The sequence below is a fragment of the Protopterus annectens genome, chromosome 6.part0, assembly GCF_019279795.1.
Source record: "Protopterus annectens isolate FY-2018-M chromosome 6.part0, PAN1.0, whole genome shotgun sequence".
Taxonomy (NCBI): Eukaryota; Metazoa; Chordata; order Ceratodontiformes; family Protopteridae; genus Protopterus; species Protopterus annectens.
Genome location: NC_056737.1, coordinates 1,947,132,386 through 1,947,151,985, shown reverse-complemented (window position 1 = coordinate 1,947,151,985; position 19,600 = coordinate 1,947,132,386). Strand labels below are relative to the sequence as shown.

The window sequence follows — 19,600 nt, the reverse complement described above, 5'->3', positions numbered from 1 at the left end:
TAATTCCGGGTTGGACATGGCCTTGTATGTCAGGCACATGTCACCTCTGAGCAGACGGTATGCGACTGAATAGAGCTGGAGTTTCTTCAATCTGGCAGCATATGACAGATTTTGGAGTCCCTTTATCCTTTTGGTGAGGAACTTTTGGGGTCTCTCCAATTGCTGCAGATGTCGGGCAAGATACATCCCGAATGGGGCATTGTACTCGATCATTGGTCTGATAAGTGAAGAGTACAGGGGAACAATGACCTCACTAGATCTGGATGTGAATCCCTTCATGATCAGGTGGACAATGTAGAAGGTCTTTCTAACCACTTTAGCAACGTGAGTGTCAAAAGAAAGGCCACTGTCAACCTGGGTCCCCCAGGTCCCTGATAACATCTTCTGTGCTTAGTGGATTGCCACCTGTATGGTAGCTTGGGGTTACCTTGTTTTTCCCGAAGGGTATGACTATATACATTTTTTGGCGTTTAACTTCAGGCCATGGCTCTGGCACCAGCTATCTGTTTCCGTGAGTCCCTTCTGAAGGATATCCGTGTCCGATGCACTTTCCACTATGGCGCCCAGTTTGCAGTCGTCTGCAAACTTTGTCAGCCAAAGTCCTCCCATGTTGGCCTGTACTTCTGAGAAGTAGATGCCGAACAATAGGGGGCCAGGGACCGAGCCCTGTGGGACACCACTTGTGACCGGCTTGGAGTCTGACATAGCGCCAGCAACTCTAACCCTGTGGGTTCTGTCCTTAAGCCAGTTTGCAACCCATCTTGTGACATATGGGTTTACATTTAAGCTGGTAAGTTTTTCTACAATACCAGTGGGGTATTGTGTCAAAGCCTTTGCAAGGTCAAGGTAGGCTGTATGGACTGCCTTTCCCTCATCAATGGCCTTGGTGACTGTTTCGAAGAAGTCGACCAAGTTCAAAAGGCATGTTCTTCCCTTGACGAAGCCAAACTGGGTCGGGTCCAATGTCTGCAAGTCCCCTATATCTTTGTTTATGAGCTCCATTATGATCCTCTCCATAGCTTTGCAGACTAGACTTGTTAAGCTTATGGGGCGTAATTACCAGGGTCCGTAGAGGCACCGCCTTTGTGGAGTGGGACCACAGTTGCCGTACGCCACTCCTTGGGCACGTATCCTGTGGTAAGGCTGAGATTAAACAGCTGCCTTATGTGCGGGTTTAATTCCTCATTTAGCTCGTGTAGCACACAGCCGGGACACCATCCGGTCCCATTGATGCTGTGTTTTTAGCTTTAGAGAGAGCAGCTTTCACCTGCGCATTTGAGATGTCTGGGAGGCTACACTCCGCTGGGATAGTTATCTCTCCTTTAGGAGGGGAGAGGGGGGTGAAGTTTGCACTGAACCTGTCTGCCAGTATGTTGGCAATGTCTGTGGGTTCAGTGATTTTTGTATCATGTTGGACTAATTCTGAGCATATCTGGGAGTTTCCACCCAGGTTCCTAACATAGCTGAAAAAGGCCTTATGATTGTCATTTGAATCCATGGCAATTTTTCTCTCAAAATTGGCCTTAGTTGATTTTATGAGTGCTCGTATTTTTTACTAATAATGATCAGGGGTGACTTCCCTTTTATGGATTTTGTTCTATCATGTAATAGCTTTCTCCTCTTATTGTAAAGTTTGTTAATGGCTGGGGTCCACCAGACTGGACGTTTGCCCTTTGTGGAAAGAGTCTTGGTTTTATTTGGGATTGCCTGATCCATGCAGTCCTGAAGGTGTTCATAGAAGGCATTTGTAAGGGCTTCCGCAGTTCAGAGATGACTAAACTAAGGCACCTCATTAACATTTACTACATTGTGAGGCCCATTTTATTCTGATAAAATCAGCAGTCACCCTTTTTTCAGGAGAAAGTAACTTAGAGAATCCAAATGTAATAGAGTACATTGCTGTACAGGCAGACTAGCAGCAGACAGGATTGCTGGTGAGGGACATCAGGACTGGTAGTGAGCATACAGGAGTGCATGAGGCACCAAGGATTTTAACTAACCAAGGGAGTAAGTGGAGTAACACTGCATGGGCATGATGAACTGACATGCTGAAGGGAGGCTAACCTGATTAATGGACAGGCGAGACAGCTTGCTATCTTAATGGGTGAGATCAGTCTGAAAAGGCAGAGAAGACTAGCAGGACATGTTGCAGTCTTGCTGGAAAGAGGGGGCAGTCTGATAGGGCACAGGGAACATGGTCAGGCAAAGTCACTGTCCCTTGTGTTGGGTTTGTAACAGCATGACATGTGCACACAGACTGCATGACATACTACAGGGAATACAAGGCATCAAGTTTACTAGGCACAGACTGTGATGATCATCATGTTACCCTGCTGCAGTCATCACACTTGGGTTATCCTGTCGTCATGCGGTCCCGCAGTCGGCCTGAATTCCAAAGTCTTGGTCCGGTGTCAGTTGCTGTCGCTTCTTCCCTGACATCAGTGCGCCAGGGGTATACAAGTGGCATCAGACGCCATTTTCTTCAGTCTTTCTTGCCGCGCAGTGCCTGAAGCAGAAGCAGTTCGCAAGTGCCGGTCGGCCGACACCTGAGATTTTCGAATCGAATTTCAGTCCGAAGTCTTCAAAGCTAGTTACCCCATTGGGGAACCTTTTCTTGCCTCAGTCCGATGTCAGAAAAAGTTAACAATTGCATTTCTTGTGGGAAGCAAATACCTCATAAAGACTTTCATTCTCATTGTATACCTTGCCTAGGCCCAGACCACGACGTTACTGGTTGTCGGTTTTGTGCTAGGTTCAATAAGCGAACTATAAAGTGACGCTTTCATTTTGCACGACACTACTTCGGTAGGAAATTTAATTACGCTATGCTGTCAGAGCAACCAACTACCGACGTGCATAAAAAATGCAAAGATAAAGACAGGCAGCCTAGATCCAAGCCAGACTCCGAGGCCTTGGCTGGGCTGGTCACTGGTTCTCGGGTTTTCAGTGAGGTGCCTACGCAGCCCCTTACGACCGCAGAATTGGAACCCCAGACCACTTTGGATTCTCAAGCAGAGAGTTCTAGGCCGAGACAGCCATTTTCTTTAGGCCCTACCGACAACATTGCAGAAGGAGAAGCCGGTGCTGCGGAAACACCTTCCGTTACAGAAGGTGTCTTCAGACCGACTACTCTCACCATAAAATCTTATGCTAAGCTTAAGACTCCTCTAAAACCAAAAAAGACTGCACATCAGTCTCCAGTTCAAGGCTCCATGCCTAAGAAGCAGATGCTTAAAATGGCTGAAGATTTGATTTCTTTAATCAGGGGTTCCCAACCCCCCCAGACAAAAGGCCTAGACAAGAGGAGGATTATGCCTTCTCTGATCAAGTGTCTATTTCCTCAGGCTCCTCTGAGGAACAGGATTACTCCTTTCTCCCTTATGAAGATTCTGATGCTGAAGATTCCATTCCCTCAACTTCTCCCCCTGAAGACTATTCCTTTGGGGAAACCTTACATACCATGAGGGAACATTTCCACTGGGAAGGTCAGGACTACTCTGACTCAAAGAAAAGGCTCCGAGTTTATTTTACTCCCCCAGCACAGACCACTTGTTATCCCTCCAGTTTTAGACATTGTGGATGATGTTTACTTAGAATCTAGTCTAAATCCAGATTCTCTGCCTCCTGCTCCAGCCAAACCAGATAGATATTATAGAGTGCCTGACTCTTACAAATTCCTTTACAAAAGCCCTGTTGCTGACCCAGAGACGATCTCCCAGGTTCCCAAAGGGGCTAAGGCTTCTATGGCTAAAAATCCTGTACCCTCTGAAAGGGACTCCAGAGCACTAGATAGGTGGGGGAAGAAGGTTTACACCTCAGCTACTCTAGCTATGAGAGCACTAAATTGTCAATTTCACATGCTGAAATACCAGCAATTCCTAATGTCTCAAATAAAACAAAAGGTGAGCACGCACCCTCAACAGTCTGAATTCAAAGAAATGCAGGATCTGTTGCATGCAGCTGAACAGATGGGAAAACATACTTTACAATGTGGATTTGATTCCTTGGAAGCTTCCTGTAGAGCAGCTGTTACTGGGTCTGTTATAAGTAGGCATGCTTGGTTAAAGGAACAAACTCTGCCTGATCATGTTAAAGCAAAGTTACTAGATGGCACCCTTACAGCAGGATGTCTTATTTGGTATTAAAGCAGAAGAGGTTTTAAAGAAAATGGAGGATAAGGCAAAATCAATGCAGGTGGTCAAAGATTTCTTACAGGTGCACAACCCCCACGCTTCAGCAGAAATTGGCCAGCAGAAAATTGGTCCTTTCCAGCTTCTGACAGACCACAGAGGGGTAAATACAGACACCCAAGGGGCAGAGGACAAGCACAAATCCCTTACAAACCTCGCCAGTGGGGCACTGCAACACAGAAGGGAGGAGAAGACAGGTCCCAAACTACTAGAAGACGAACACAATGACTTAAACCTCAAACTGCCAAGCAAAAATCTCTTGGCAGCTCCCTTGGGAGGAAAATTAGCATTTTTCATAGACATCTGGCGCATCGTCACAAAGGACAAATGGGTCCTAGACATTGTCTCACAAGGATACAGATTCCATTTTCACACCTTGCCAAGGATAAAAGGAATGCCAAACTTGCCACAAAATCAATGGGCAGAGGCACAAAAACAAATTACAGCTCTCATGGACATGATAGCCATTTATCTGGTACCTAAACAGGAGCAAGGCCAAGGATTTTACTCAAGGCTCTTTCTAGTCCCCAGAAAGGACAATGCTTGGAGACTCATTCTGGACCTTTCAATTCTAAACACCTTCTTGCAAGTACCCAAATTCAAGATGCTAACACTACAGCAGCTTCTTCCCATGTTGGGCAGGAAAGCTTGGCTAGTAACGTTAGACCTCAAGGAGGCATACCTGCATGTCCCTATCAGACAAAATTGCAGAAGATACCTCCGTTTCATTGCAGGCTCAACCCATTACCAATTCTCTGCACTGCCCTTTGGCTTATCTACTGCACCCAGGGTCTTCACAAAATGCTTGGCACCAGTAATTGCATACTGCAGACAAAGAGGAATTCAAATATACCCATACCTGGATGACTGCCTCATCCAAGCAGAAAGCAAGGACATTCTCTTACAACATCTGACTTTTGTAAAACACCTAAGTTGTACACAGTAAACGAAAAGAAATCAAAACTAGTGCCCTCACAAAATATGACATTCCTGGGTGCCAGCTTGAATGCAACGGCCCAGATGGCTTATCTGATGCCAGACAAACAACTACAACTAACTCAATACGTCAAAATAATGGCAACAAAGACCCAACTCCCTGCAAGAAAAATTCTGCAGGCCTTGGGCTTCATGGCATCTTGCATACTACTAATACTATTTGCAAAACTGCTTATGAGGAAATTACAATGGTACCTGAAAAGCGTATGGACTCCACAGCCACAGCTTGGAAACAATGATACCTCTCATTCCCTGCCTTCAACAGGAGTTTCTATGGTGGTCACAGGCATGTCACCTCAACAAGGGTCAACCTTTCACCTTACCCCCAGCCAAGCAAACTATGACAACAGATGCATCGGACTATGCCTGGAGGGCACACATGGCAGGACGGTGCGTTCAAGGCATATAGACTGCAGATCAAAGTAATCTGCACATCATTCAAAAAGAAATGCTAGCTTTACAGAATGCTCTGACAGCCTTCAAGGACTCTTACATCCAGGACAGCTTATAATAAGGAGAGACAACACCACAGTAATGTGGTACATAAACAAACAAGGGGGTACACACTCCTACCCTCTATGCAGGCAAGCAATGGCCTTGTGGAACACAGCACTGGCTTACCAAGTTCAATTACAAGCTCAGTTCCTGCCAGGAAAAAAGAACACATTGGCAGACAACCTAAGCAGAAACATCATGGATCCCCACGAGTGGAAACTGGATCCACAAGTATTTGCAATGATAACTCAAAAATGGGGGTGCCCAGACATAGACCTGTTTGCCAACCCCCAAAACCATCAGCTTTCAAAATTTTGAACAAGGACATTTCACCATCAAGCTTGGAAAGTGGACGCACTCTCATTCAGTTGGGAAATGCTGACAGTATATGCCTTTCCTCCATTGCCCCTTCTCACAAAGGTGCTGCTGAAACCTCGAATGATACTCATTGCCCCGGACTGGCCACGCCAGCACTGGTACCCACTACTAAGGAACATGGCCCAGGGCCCACCATGGATTTTACCACAAATTCCTCATCTACTCATGCAGCAAGGCAGTCAGATTCTACACAGCCAGCTCAAAACCTTAAATTTGGCTGCATGGCACATCACTCAAGCAACCAGCCAGCCTCTCTTTCACAAGCTGTTATGGATGTCATTCTGGAGGCCAGGAGGCCCAGCACCAGGAAAGCCTACTCAGACAAATGGAAAAGATTTTGCGCTTGGAACCAAGCTAAAGGCCAAAATACCCTTCAGCCGGACATGCCTCGGATTCTACAATATTTAACTGAGATGTTACACAAAGGGCTTTCTTTTTCATCTATTAAAATCCACGCCTCAGCTATTTCAGCTCACTACAACACGGATCCTCTCTTATTTTCACGTCCACTTCTAAGGCAGTATCTCAGAGGGGCAAAAAACATTAGGCCTCCCAGGAGAGCGCAAACACCAACTTGGGACCTAAATTTTGTTCTGGAAAAACTTACGCTGCCACCTTTTGAGCCAGCTTTCTCAGCTGTCTTAAAGTTTATATCATGGAAGACTGCCCTGCTGCTAGCAATTACTTCAGCCAGAAGAGTCTCAGAGCTACAGGCACTAATGGCAGTGGAGCCTTTCCTCATTTTTCATCAAGACAGAGTTTCTCTATGAACTAACCCCTCCTTTATGCCTAAGGTGGTATCCAGTGTGGCTCTAAATCGAACCATCCACTTACCCACCTTCTTTCCAAATCCACAGAACAAAGGAGAAAGACTCCTGCATTCCTTGGACATTCACAGGCAACTATGTTACTACTTGGATAAAACTAAGGCTTTCAGAAAGTCTGACCAACTTTTTGTATCCTATGCTACAGCATCACAAAGAAAGGCTATTTCAAAAAAGAAAATTTCCAAATGGATAGGACATTGCATACGTTTTTGCTACACCCATCATGGAAAACCAGTTCCTGCTAGCATAAAGCCCCACTCCACCAGGGCAGCAGCTACATCTACAGCCTTCCTCAGGGGGGTGCCAACCAAGGATATTCTGGAAGCTGCAACTTGGAGTTCAGTACACACCTTCACCAAACACCATCACTTACAACTTTACTCTAAGACTAGAGCTGGCTTCACCACTGCAGTTTTGCAGGGCCTTCTAGCCTCCTCTAACCCTGTTTGACTCCACCTTCCATCCTTAGCTTTGGGATTCTACCCAAGTGTGATGACTGCAGCAGGATAACACGATGAACATAGTACAGTTGTGTACCTACCATAAATGTAGATGTTAGAGTGTATACCCTGCTGCAGTCCAGGTTACCCTCCCTCCATCCCCTCTGACCTAACTAAAACCTTTCAATACCTTAAAATCTGATACAACCTTTGTGGTGTATTTGCTTATAGCTGGAGGGATGTTTTGTTTGTGCTAAGCTTTTATTATTGGTACTATCTACTGACCATCTTTTGGGGGGGCACCTGCCATCTGGGGCAAGAAAAACTGAAGAAAATGGCATTGGATGCCTCTTATATACCCTTGGCGCACTCATGTCAGGGAAGAAGCGACAGCAACCGACGCCGGACCAAGACTTTGGAATTCAGGCTGACTGCGGGACCGCCTGACGACAGGATAACCTATGTGTGATGACTGCAGCAGGTTATACACTCTAACATCTACATTTATGGTAGGTACAAAACTTTACTTTATCAGCGCATGTCTGATGGACAGCAGGTATGACTACCATACCCACTAGTACCATAGTCTGGCACAGTGTCACAACTCTGGCCAGTGAAAGGGGACTGGGTACAGTACTGAGTCAGTTACTTGCCAACATGGATTGTCTTGCAAACGCACTGGTCCACATGTGTAAGCCACAGGTGCACATGTTTTGACATGGGACAGAAGGAATGGCAACAACTGGAAAAGTTCACAAAACAGGAGACAGTGGTACAACCACAAGACATATTCGCACATTTATTTATTTTATTTGACAATTGTTTACTGGGAAAGTCTGACTGGGTGTGAGCCCATTTTCAGTGGAGGCCCGGGGAGAAAAGCTCCACAGTACACATTAAACAGAATTTAAAAAAAAAATCAAACCATGATTACAAATATTAAGACAAGTAGTACAATTTGTGAATACAATAAAGGAAAATAAGCGAAGTGTAAGGCTTGCAATAAAGTTGACCATACTTTATATACAAGATAGAGAGTTCCTAACATACATGTTGCATAATGATGCATGAAAATATAAGAGAGTAAATAATAGGTCATAAAAGCCATATACTCTTTTCGGCAGGAGAACTAGATAGTAAGTTTCAGTCATAAATTCTGGGATAGATAACATTGGAAGGTTAAGGAATTAAAGAGGTGAAGCTAGAAAGTAGGTAGTGCAGGAAAGGAAGCAGGCTATATCAAGAGAAAATCTATTAAGAGTTGGGAAGAAAGGAATGGAAAAAGAGTACTTAAGATGTCAAGGAGCATAGGCATTTCCAGTTATTGGTTAGATGTTCTTTCAGCCTAGACTTAGGAGTAGTAGTGGGGTACAAGTCTGATAGCTTCTGGAATGCTATTCCATGATTTGGCTATACAGTGAGAGTAAAGATTAACCCTGTTAGATCTTTGAAGTTTGTAAATAGATACTTGTGAGAGGAGTGTAGGTCATGAGATGGAATATAGTGTTGAACTAGTGATGATGTAGTTTGCAAAAATGAGTTGTAGTACAGCATTTTGTTGTTTAATGTTAGTTGATTAAAGGTGAGAATGAGGGGTAGTTTGTGCCAATTTAGGGACTTGAGAGCAGAGCAGTGATTAGAGTAGTGAGCCTGCCCTGTGGCAAATTTCGAGATTGTATTATAACATTAACTAAGTTTTGCTTTGAGGGAGTAGTGAAGATTTGTTAGAGTAGGTGAAGCGTATAGAAGAGGAGGGTAAGAGACAGGTGGTGGCAAGGATTACTTTTTGGAGTTATAGATGAATTTCTTAGCCCTATACATCATGGCCAGTTTTTGATTAGTTTTTTTTATGTTGTTGCTGATATGTAGGTCAAACTTAAGATTGTTGTCAGTAGTTATGCCTAACAGTTTTGTATGTGAAACCACATCGACTGAAGTATTGTTCAGAGAAGTAATAGCAAAGTTGGAGGTATCTGGAGAAAATTGTTTGGAGAAATAGTAGAAGTGTAGTTTTTTTGGGTTAAGTATTAATAGTTGTTGGTGAGCCAAGACTTAGTGGAATTGAATGCTTCTTGAGTTAGTCTGTAGTTGAGAGAGAGTCCTGGCAGAGCAGATTAATGTAGAGTCATCAGCATGTCAAATTAGGGTGTCTTGTTTGGTGTCAGTATTAAGATGGTTAATAAAAATGTTGAAGAGAAGTGGACCTAGTATTGAGCCTTGGGTTTGCCCAAGTGCTAAGGAGAGAGGTTAGAGTTCCATTTGACAGATTGATATATATTAGAGAGATAGCTAGTGAACCATTTTAAGGATGTTTTGGTTAAGCCCAGAAGAGATGGCTGGGATAAGATTTGGGGGCAAGTGACTGTATCAAGTGCTTTGGTTAAATCTAAGAACAGAGAAGAGACAAAGTCTCCTGAGTCATGAACTTTGTTGACCATGTCAGTATAGGATAGTAAAGCAGTGACAGTGCTGTGTGCTGGTCTGAATCTATGTTTGGTTGGAGAGAGAAGATTATTGTCAAGTAGGTATTAAAGCTGTTAATTTCTAGAATTTGTGATAGTGGTGAAAGAATAGCAATTGGCCTATAGTTAGAGATTTCTGTAGAGGTGCCACCTTTGTAGAGTGGAAGAATGAAGGATATTTTTCCACACGGAGGGGACATAAGCCTCCTTGATGGATCTATTAGAGTGTTGAGACTGGGTAGGCATTCGAATTGGCAGCCATTTTTAGGAATTCATTAGGAAGATTGTCTGCAGAGGGGGAACATGGCTAGAGTTTGCACAGGAGGGATTTGATGAAGGAAGTAGGAACTGGTTGAAGGGAAAATGTGGAGTGACCGGTAATGGGAGGCTGAGAGAGGGTAGAGGGAGATGAAGGGAATTTCTTAGTGATGGAAACTGCCATCAATGAAGTAAGAGTTAAACTGAGTTGCTATGTCAGGGGAGATACTATCACAGGATGTATGGGGGAGGACTAACTTCCTCAGTTTAGTATTTTTTGATAGTGTGTCAGAAGGTTTTTGGACCGCATTTGTGCTGATTTTGTGACCTTTGCATAGAATTGTTATTTTTGCCCAAGTTAACCTGTTTGTTTACAAGGTTACGCAGTGCTTTGAAATGCTGTAAATTGAGTCTTCTGTTTTAGGTAAGTTATCCAAGCTGTCACTTTTTTGAAAGACTGATCTGGTATGTACAGAAAGCAAAGGAGTATAGCTGGTTTTGACTCTTTCCTTCTGGTGGGAGCCAAACTGTCTAGGAATGTAGAATTCAATTGTTCAACTGCATCATCTAGTGGTAAGTATTTAAGGAAGGAACAACTGAAGGAGTTTAGTAAGTTTGTAAAGGCCTGCTGGTCAAAATTGAATAGATTTTGTACTGTTTTGTAGGTGTGTTGTCTACATGAGTGTGAAATAGGTTTTGTTGTACAGATGAGGTGGTGATCACTAATAGAGGCTGCACATATTATGCTTATCTTTGCAGATAGTAAAGCAGACCAAACTTTTTGGGACCAGTTGTGACAGAGACTGGTGTAGGACATAAGTGCAACGTACAGCCATAAGAGGACATGATTACTGATCTGTTTTGATCTTAGCCTGCAGTAACATAAAAAACTGCCAGAGACAACTTTACCACTGGAGGTGCAGTCAACAGAGGCATTTGATAGAGGTGGACAAATTCCTGGTATCCCTTACTGAGGAAGGTGAGACAACCCAAATACCTGGCACTGGCTTGAATGTGGGAGGTGGAATGGAGCCAGCTGTCTGGGTGTCTGTAGGGAATGCACCAAGTTAAAAGCTGCATGTGCCATAACTGTAAGACACTGACTTGCAGGTAAGAATGGTTTACTCACACAAACAGAAATACATATCTGTCACCCAGGGACATCAGGGCTGCAACAGTGGCAATCTACACTATGCCGTACTTTTAAGGCTGTGTATGTTATTGATAAGTGGCAGTCTTTGTGCAGCGTGGTATTAGAAGTTTCACATATGACTCTCATTGCCACAGGTATGTTCTGTATGCATTCACAGGTTCCACTATTAGGGAATCTGGCACAGTAGGTCAGAGCAATCCTGATGTCAGCAGTGGCTGATGATAGCACCATGTGTATGGCATAGTCCAATGGCACAGTGGCACTGTCAGTAGTGCTAAAAGTGGAGGGCACACATCACCAAAAGCTGAGAAAGGTGTGGGGGGGGGGGCAAGATGAACCTCCCATGTCCCCTGTTTTTAGTGCTGGGTATCCTGTGCATGTCAGCCCCAAACAAGCTGCACAGTTGTCACCGACAGAAATGGTAGAGGGCCACACTGACTCTGAGGTGCAGACATCCAGCATATGCAGAAAGGCAATTAAGTGGCTGTTTCTGTCAAGGTACTGGGAGATTCGTAGAGCTGGGTGTCCCCTTTTACATCAGTCAGCAGATGTGTGTGCCAGTGATACAGTCACAGAAAGCCACTTTTCCACACCATGTCAGATAATATTGAGTGTGCTGCATGATCTGTGTGAGTACCAGCATCCACTTCAATGACTGCGAGAGGTCTTGCAATGCATGCAGAGTGATATAGAATATAGGGACCTGGAGCAATTATGAGTTTTGAGAACACTGGTGACCCAGGTGTCGGGTGTTGGTGGAGCCATGCAGATGCAAGCAGCTGGCAACCATGGCCATACTAGGGAATGAATGCATGCTGCATGATGCACCAGGATTAAGCAGGTGGCACATGCTATGCTTAGCTGACTCCACCCCTTGGAGTGAAATTGCTCCTGTAGTTATGGCTGATGCTGTTCTGGTGCCTCCATGGTGTAATGATGGTAATGCTTTTCTGGCACCACCATGAGCACTTCCCAATAGACGAGCCAATCAGGGTAACTCAGGTCAGTGTCATCACACTCCTCTGTAGTCATACTGTAAATAACACCTACCTCTGCCTATCCCTGGGTCATGAGTACCAATATTCTACTGGAACCCCACATGGGGGGCACAGAAGCATTCCAGCATACAGTTCTAATGGGGTACAACCATCCATTGGAGAGAGGGCTTCAAGTCTTGACACTGTGTGGCCACATGGAAAACTGAGCCAGCATTCTACCAATAGACTTTTCATCCCGTTGCTTGAGGGTGTGATCTCTGACTACCCCAACTTCCTGTTGTATGATGCTGCTGCTGCATCCACCACCCAGTTTCCCTTCCACCAGTGCTTGTACTGCCTCACCTGTACAAATGATGATTGTGTTCAATAAAACTGTTTTTTTGTGTGTTTGATGTCACAGCCCATAGCTGTTGATCAGAGGCTGCTTGTTTGCCAGTGGCATGACATACTGTGCCCACCTGTACCTCCCAGGGAGTACTATCACAGTCTGTTCCTCCAGCAACTTCTAACATGGCTGCTCCTTTACCTTTAACCTCAGGTATGTCTGGCAATGTGGTCTCTCCCGTATGGTAACTGCTTCCATAGAACCATGTTATCTAGCATAACACAGATGGACCAGTGTTTTACTACAGGTCTGCAGAACATACTACAGTGTGCCTCTGTATATGTCCAAGCAGTGGAAGCTGGTCTTCAGAAGTCTAAATGTACATTTGATGATGTTACCTGTATTTGATAATGCAGTGTTATACTTTGTGTCTGCCATGGTCTTTGGGCTGCATATGGGAATCAAATGTGCCAGACAAAAGGGAATCATGGGCATGGCATGGGTGGTGCACAAATGCATAGTATATTATACCCTGCGCACTGCACACCAGCCATTGAACAGTTGAAATGGAGGCTGTCATTACTAAACCAGATGACGTGGGGTATGTAGGGCCTTGATAGCAGTGTGGGTGTAGTAAATGGCTCTGAGAACCTTGGAAAAATGAGATGCCATAGTGTCCATACTGTGGTGGTTTTCTCGTCTGTTTGTGAAAATCAGATGTGCTCAACCACATGCTGCAGCATGACCTCAAAGAACTAGTGTAGGTTTTCTGAGGCTGGCACCTGTAAAACTTCTGATTTGTCTCCTAAGTGATGCTGGAAGGTCTCATAAGAAGAACTATGAATGTTACACAGACCTTTTAGTATCTACTGGGATGGACATTGTATGCATCTTCTTTGAGTCCATGTGAGACTGGCATATGTTTACTAACTCTTTTATGGTGTCTGTGTCCCCAAGATACCAATTAACAGTATCCTGGTTATGGAGGTAATGTTATTTTAGCTGCTGACGAACCCTTCTGTGACATGGCAGGCAAAGACATGCAACATACAACCACAAAGGAAGGAAAGTCCAAACTAAACCACAAAGGCTACTGTCCAAAAAAAAAAAAGGGTTAATAAAAAGTTAGTGCTTCGGCCTAAACAGCCTTCAAAGAGTTGCACAAACATCACAAAGCATTCAATATATACAATATATTGCACATTAAAAAGTCCCTACCTCAATCAGACAATCAAGTCATCATTCAGTTATGCTAAATTACATACTTCAAGTTACATTCCTGAATTGAACAAGGAATGTAATTGGAAGTATGTAATGTAGCATAATTGAATGATTTGATCGATTGAGGGAGGGACTTTTTAATGTGCAATATGTTGTATACATTGGAATGCTTTGTGAAGTATGTGCAACTCTTTGAAGCTGTTTAGGCCGAGGTGCTAAGTTTTTATTAAACCTTTTTTTTTGGGGACAGTAGCCTTTGTGGTTTCTTTTGGACTTTCTTCCTTTGTTGTTGTGTGTTTTTATTTATGGCTACTAATCCAGCTGTTTATATCCCTTGTATTTTTCGTGATGACCAGACGGATGGTTCTCAGAGAGCGATTGAGCACTACATTCTGTCTACAGATAAGGGAGTGAGATTGCATGAAGGAGGTAATAATGCCCCTGTTTCAGCATCACTTGGGTCAGGTACTGTGGTTAATGGTCAGGTGTGGGACCAGTTTATGGGAGAGCGGAATCGCTGCTGTGCCAATCCTTTTCAAGGGATAGGTTCTTCCAGTATGGCTCCCTTACCAGCAGAAGTTGGCAGTCTTAAAGAGAAGTTAGAATTTTTGCTTCATAAGGAAACAAATACACAAGCTATTTGGAGCTTAATATCACTCCCAGGGGCTTGTGAGCATCTAAACCTCCATCTACACCATTTGATGAAGGCAATCTGCCAATATGGTATTTCGTAAAAGGTGGATCTAGGCAGCTTATCAGTGCTCTATGGTGTGGATTCAAATTTTGATTGATCGAGACCACCTTAAATTACGACAGCTTAAGGAGGATGCGTCTTTGCTGAGTGCTCAACTTCAAAAACTGGTTTCCTTTGCTAAATTAAAAGAAATGCTTAAAGAATTTAATAGTAGTCTAACTGAGTGGGGGCAGAAACATTTGTTGCATGAAAAAGTCACAAGATTAATAGAGGTATTCAAGATTACCAAACATATCAAGCATTTCTATGGAAACACAATAGTAATAGGTCCCGCTCTAGGAGTAGGTGGGACCGAAGTTTTAATACCACTTCCGCTTCTGCTACCTCAGAAGAAGCGGAACAGCAGATAGTTGATGATGGTAGTGAGCAGCTTCATGCTCTACCTGAGGCTGCCAACTCTGCAGACTTTGAAAAATGTTTGGAACATCAACAACAACAAGAAGAGGAATAATAACAAATATGGAAAACGCGGTCCTGGTAACTGGGCCCAAAAGAGAAACTTTGCCAAAGGACCCAATAATAAACGTAAACGCTGGAACTGAGAGGTGAGTGTTTAATAGTGACTCTTTTGTACTGAATATTTCTAATTGTGATGTTTCTCCTCATGTCTTGTCTGTGCTACGTTTGGAACTCAAATTTATTCCTACATTTTACCTAGGGTACATGTGCTAAAAAGTGAAGTGTTTTTATTGAGAAGGAAATTGCATTTGATTCATTATTTTTTTAGGCAGAATAATAATGTGGTGTTGGATAATATTGATGGTAGTATTAATGAGAGTTCTGATGAATCTTTTTATTCATGTTCTTCTGTATTGGAGATTTCTGATGAATACAGTGTTAATGCATATGATGCAAGTACCTTTTGTGTGAAAAGTTGTTTTATTCCTCCGTTCTCGAACAATTGCATACAGAGTTATATTTCTACGATCACTTTTGAAGTGGAACAAATTTATAGTACGTGTATTAACAACAAGTCAGATATTTGTTATAATTTAACAAAAGAACAATGGTTGAAATTTTGTGATTTTTTTTTTTAATAATAGGAGTTTGATAGTTAAGCCTTCTGACAATGGCAATCGGATAGTAATTTTGCACAGTACCCAGTATTTAGATATTTGTTATGCTCACCTTAATGTAAAAGTTTATAAGAGATGTGATTTTTCCTGTTATCTAACAGCTGTTGATGAGTATTTAAGTCTTCTTAATAGGAGACGCAGCTTAGGGTTACTTTGTTGTGGAAGAAATGACTAAAAAGTTTAATGTACAAAATAGTAACATTGCGGTGTTCTGTTGCCTCCGCAAAACACATAAAGGCCTAGACAAACTTTGTGGGAGACCAATTGTCTCCACTGAGAAATATTTTTTAAAAAATCTTAGTAGTTTCTTACATGAATGAATATCTTAAGGAATATGTTTTTGGCATCCCTTCATTTGTAAAAGATAGGACTTTTTGGGTAAGATTAAAGGATTTCAATGGACTGACTCTTAAGTTCTGGCTATGTATGGATGTCAAAAGTCTTTATACTAATATACAGCATGAAATTGGTATACTTCCTCCATGCACAAGGTTTACCTTACCTACTGAGGGCTAGTAAATATATGTTTAAATGTTAATCTAGTAAGGTCTTATAACTTAATGTTTAACCTTTCTGTTTGAACTGTTGATTTTCTATTGTAACATGAAAAATGCAATGTCTTGGAGCTTTTCTCCCTGGGCCTCCACTGAAAATGGGCTCTTTATGGCCCAGTGGACTTCCCCGGTCATCACACTTAAATTAATAAATAAAATTTAATTTCTTGGGTGATTCACCTAAATCGCACTGTATTATTGATTTGGTGGCTTTTTGTCTAAAAAATATATATTTTTTATATTTAATGGTGATATTTTTCATTGATTACAGGGGACAGTCATGAGGGCGGCTTTTGCCCCCATGTAGGCCAGCCCGGTAATGGCCAAGTTTGAACTGGACTGCATCTATACACATGAATTTTATAGGTCCCATGTTATTTTGTATCTTAGATACATTGATGATTTAATTTTTTTATACGAGGGCCAGATTGAAGATGCTAAAAAATTTGTGAATGAGCTGCAAAGTAATAATATGGGCCTTAGTTTTGATGGTATACAGTTGTGTTCACAGGTAAATTTTTTGGATATTAAGCTGAATGGTTTAGAAACTGGCCTGTATACTAAATTTAATTCTAGAAATTTGTTTCTTTTTGGAGACGGTTGCCATCCACAACATCTATTGTCTATGTTTCCTTATAATTAATTTCTTAGTATTCATAGAATTTGTAGCAACGACAGGACATTTTATAAAGAAATCGAGGAGGCTGACCACATGTTCCTTCATAGTGTCTACAATGTGATCGATGTTATGGAAGCAAAAAACAAGGTATATTGAGATGCTCAAATACTTAGGATAACAGTGAGGTCAATAGGAGCTTTTCAAAGGCACACAATAGATGTTTTTACATGGCTGATAATGTTAGATTTTCTAACAAGCATGATTGAAGGAAAGTTTATTTTGTTACCACCTTAAATGTGCTTACTGATAAAATAGTGAAGTGTGTAAAACAGTTTTGGCCGATGTTATTAAGAGGCAAAGATTTGTATAGTCTCTTAGCAAAAGATGATAAGGTTTCTTATAAGAAGGCAAAAAATCTGGGTGATATGGTGGTGCATAATCATTTTACTCTCCCTGAGATGAAGTTACAGGGGGGTATTTTAATTAAAACGGGTACAGTCCCTTGCAATAAATGTTCAGCCTGTAAATAGTTAATTTTTTCCATTTGTAAATGGGGTAAGATTTACCCCTAGGTGCAAATTTACTTGCCGTACAGAAGGTGTGGTTTATGCCCTAAAATGCACCTGTAATTTATTCTACATTGGGAAAACATACAGGAGTTTTAAGGTTCGTTTTTTGGAGCATGTGAGGGACATTAAGAATAAAAAACTAGAGAGTCCTTTGGGCATGCATTTTTTACAATTTCATAATTCCAACCCTAACAACATCTCTGGTTGTGTTTCAGAAAAGGTAGCGGTGCGTTTAGGTGAACATATTAATATAAAAAAGAAATTATTAAAAAAGAAACACTTTTTATTTTGAAGTTTGGTACTCTAGAGCCTTTCGGCTTGAACAAGGAATGTAATTGGAAGCATAATTGAATGGTGATTGTTTGACTGAGGGAGGGACTTTTTAATGTGCAATATATTGTATATATTGGAATGCTTTGTGAGGTATGTGTAAACTCTTTGAAGGCTGTTTAGGCCGAGGCACTAAGTTTTTATTAAACCTTTTTTTTTTTGGACAGTAGCCTTTGTGGTTTCTTAGACATGCAACATCTCTGACATTGGTACTGAAGGTGGGCGCTAATACATTGCTGTCCATTTACTATTGAAGGTAATCCTGGTGTTTTGGAGTGAGTGTTACATCTGTGTACCATCAAATTCTGTGATTCAAAATAGCTGATCAGTAGGACTCCACACTAATTTTATGTTTTGGAATTGTGCTACTGTGTTTATCTCATTTGCATGTTGACACTCACTGGCATGCCATTTTGTGGACGTTGTGCATATGAGGCTTACTTTTTCTCTTACTGCATGGTCAAACTACTTGTGAATGAATCACCCTTCTCCATGAGCTTTACTGCTCACCACTCTGTTTTGTGTAATACACTGCTCTTTTTCTGAATGTCCCCTAAATGAGTACTGAAAGAGTGATACAAGTGTCAGATAAGTTGAATTTGTCATTGCTGTATGTATTGCAGGATGTTATATGTTTCTGTTATGAAAGGGTCATTTAGCATGTAACCTTAAGTTGGTAACTCTGTTAGGATACTAGTACTGAATTTGCAGACTGTATTGCTTAACAGAAGTCATGTGACCCTTTCATACATCTATCATCTGTCATTTGAAACAGGCATGACACATTTCCTTTATTAAAGTTTTTGTAAGTTTGGTAAACAAGCTCAAGGCCTACTGTCTGTCAAGAAGTTTACCTTAGATCATATATTGGAACTTGTGAATTTACATGTAGTCATCCATTTCCTTCCTGATGGTGTATGCAATGATGGTCTGAGTTTAATGGGGAGAGTGAATTTAATTTGTATGCAGTGTTTGTCTTTAAAATGTGAATTTCTTAGCATTCATGTTGTGGTTGACATTAATTTGTATTGAGGCCATTTGTATTCTTGCCTTTTTGACAGCAGGTGGGAGGTATTCCAAGCAAAAGATTTCAAAAGTAGTATTTTAGTATGGTATGTCACATATTGGTGTTCTCTTAGAATACACTAAGATACAGAAAAGAGAGTTGCTGTAGTCTGCAGCTCTAAGACAACATTTGAAGACTTTAAGATTCTTTTTGTTAAGAATCTTTGCATCTTCTCGAGTTGCACCAGCTGGAATATCAGTAGGGTACAGAACAGACTGTTCAACATTTAGATCACTTTTACAGTAGCCTAAGCTTATTTAAGTTAAATCTTTCCCAAGGATATGGCCAGCTTTCAAAGCCTTAAGGCACCTTCCATGTGCCCAAATTGCCATCTGGCTCAAGCAGAGCCATGTAAAAAAATGCAGTTTGTGTGCCAAAAGCTTCAGTATTTTCTTGCCAGCAAAGTGTTTTACCTCTGTGAGCTTCATGGAACTGACCGTTGGCTAGAGATTCTTTCAGGGCTGAGCAGGTAAGTACCCTTCTGGAGAAAACCTCCCAATGTTCGTGTTTCACTGTTGCAGTCATTAAAGTTGGGTTATCCTGCTGGCAGGCTACCCGCCGTCAGCCCGAGTTCCAAAGTCTAGGTCCGGCATCGGTTGCTGTCACCTCCTCCCTGACGTCAGTGCACCAGGAGTATAAAAGATGCAGCAGACACCATTTTCTTCAGTCTTTCTTGCCATGCGGTGCCTGAAGCAAAAGCAGTTCGCAAGTGCCGGTCAGCCGACTCCGGAGATTTTCAAATTCGAATTTCAGATCCGAAGTCTTCATAAAAGCGAAGTACCCCATTGGGGAAACTTTTTTCTTGCTCCAGACCGATGTCAGAAAAAGTTAATAATTGTATTTCTTGTGGGAAGCAAATACCTCATAAGGATTTTCATTCTTACTGTAT

At 42.1% G+C, this 19,600-nt stretch overlaps 1 protein-coding gene across 2 annotated transcripts in view; it reads left to right on the top strand.

The window, feature by feature from the left end:
• The window catches only part of ITPRID2 (ITPR interacting domain containing 2), a 1,100,178-nt gene that overhangs the window by 613,543 nt on the left and 467,035 nt on the right, over window positions 1-19,600 (top strand). The gene's annotated exons all lie outside the window — the stretch shown is intronic.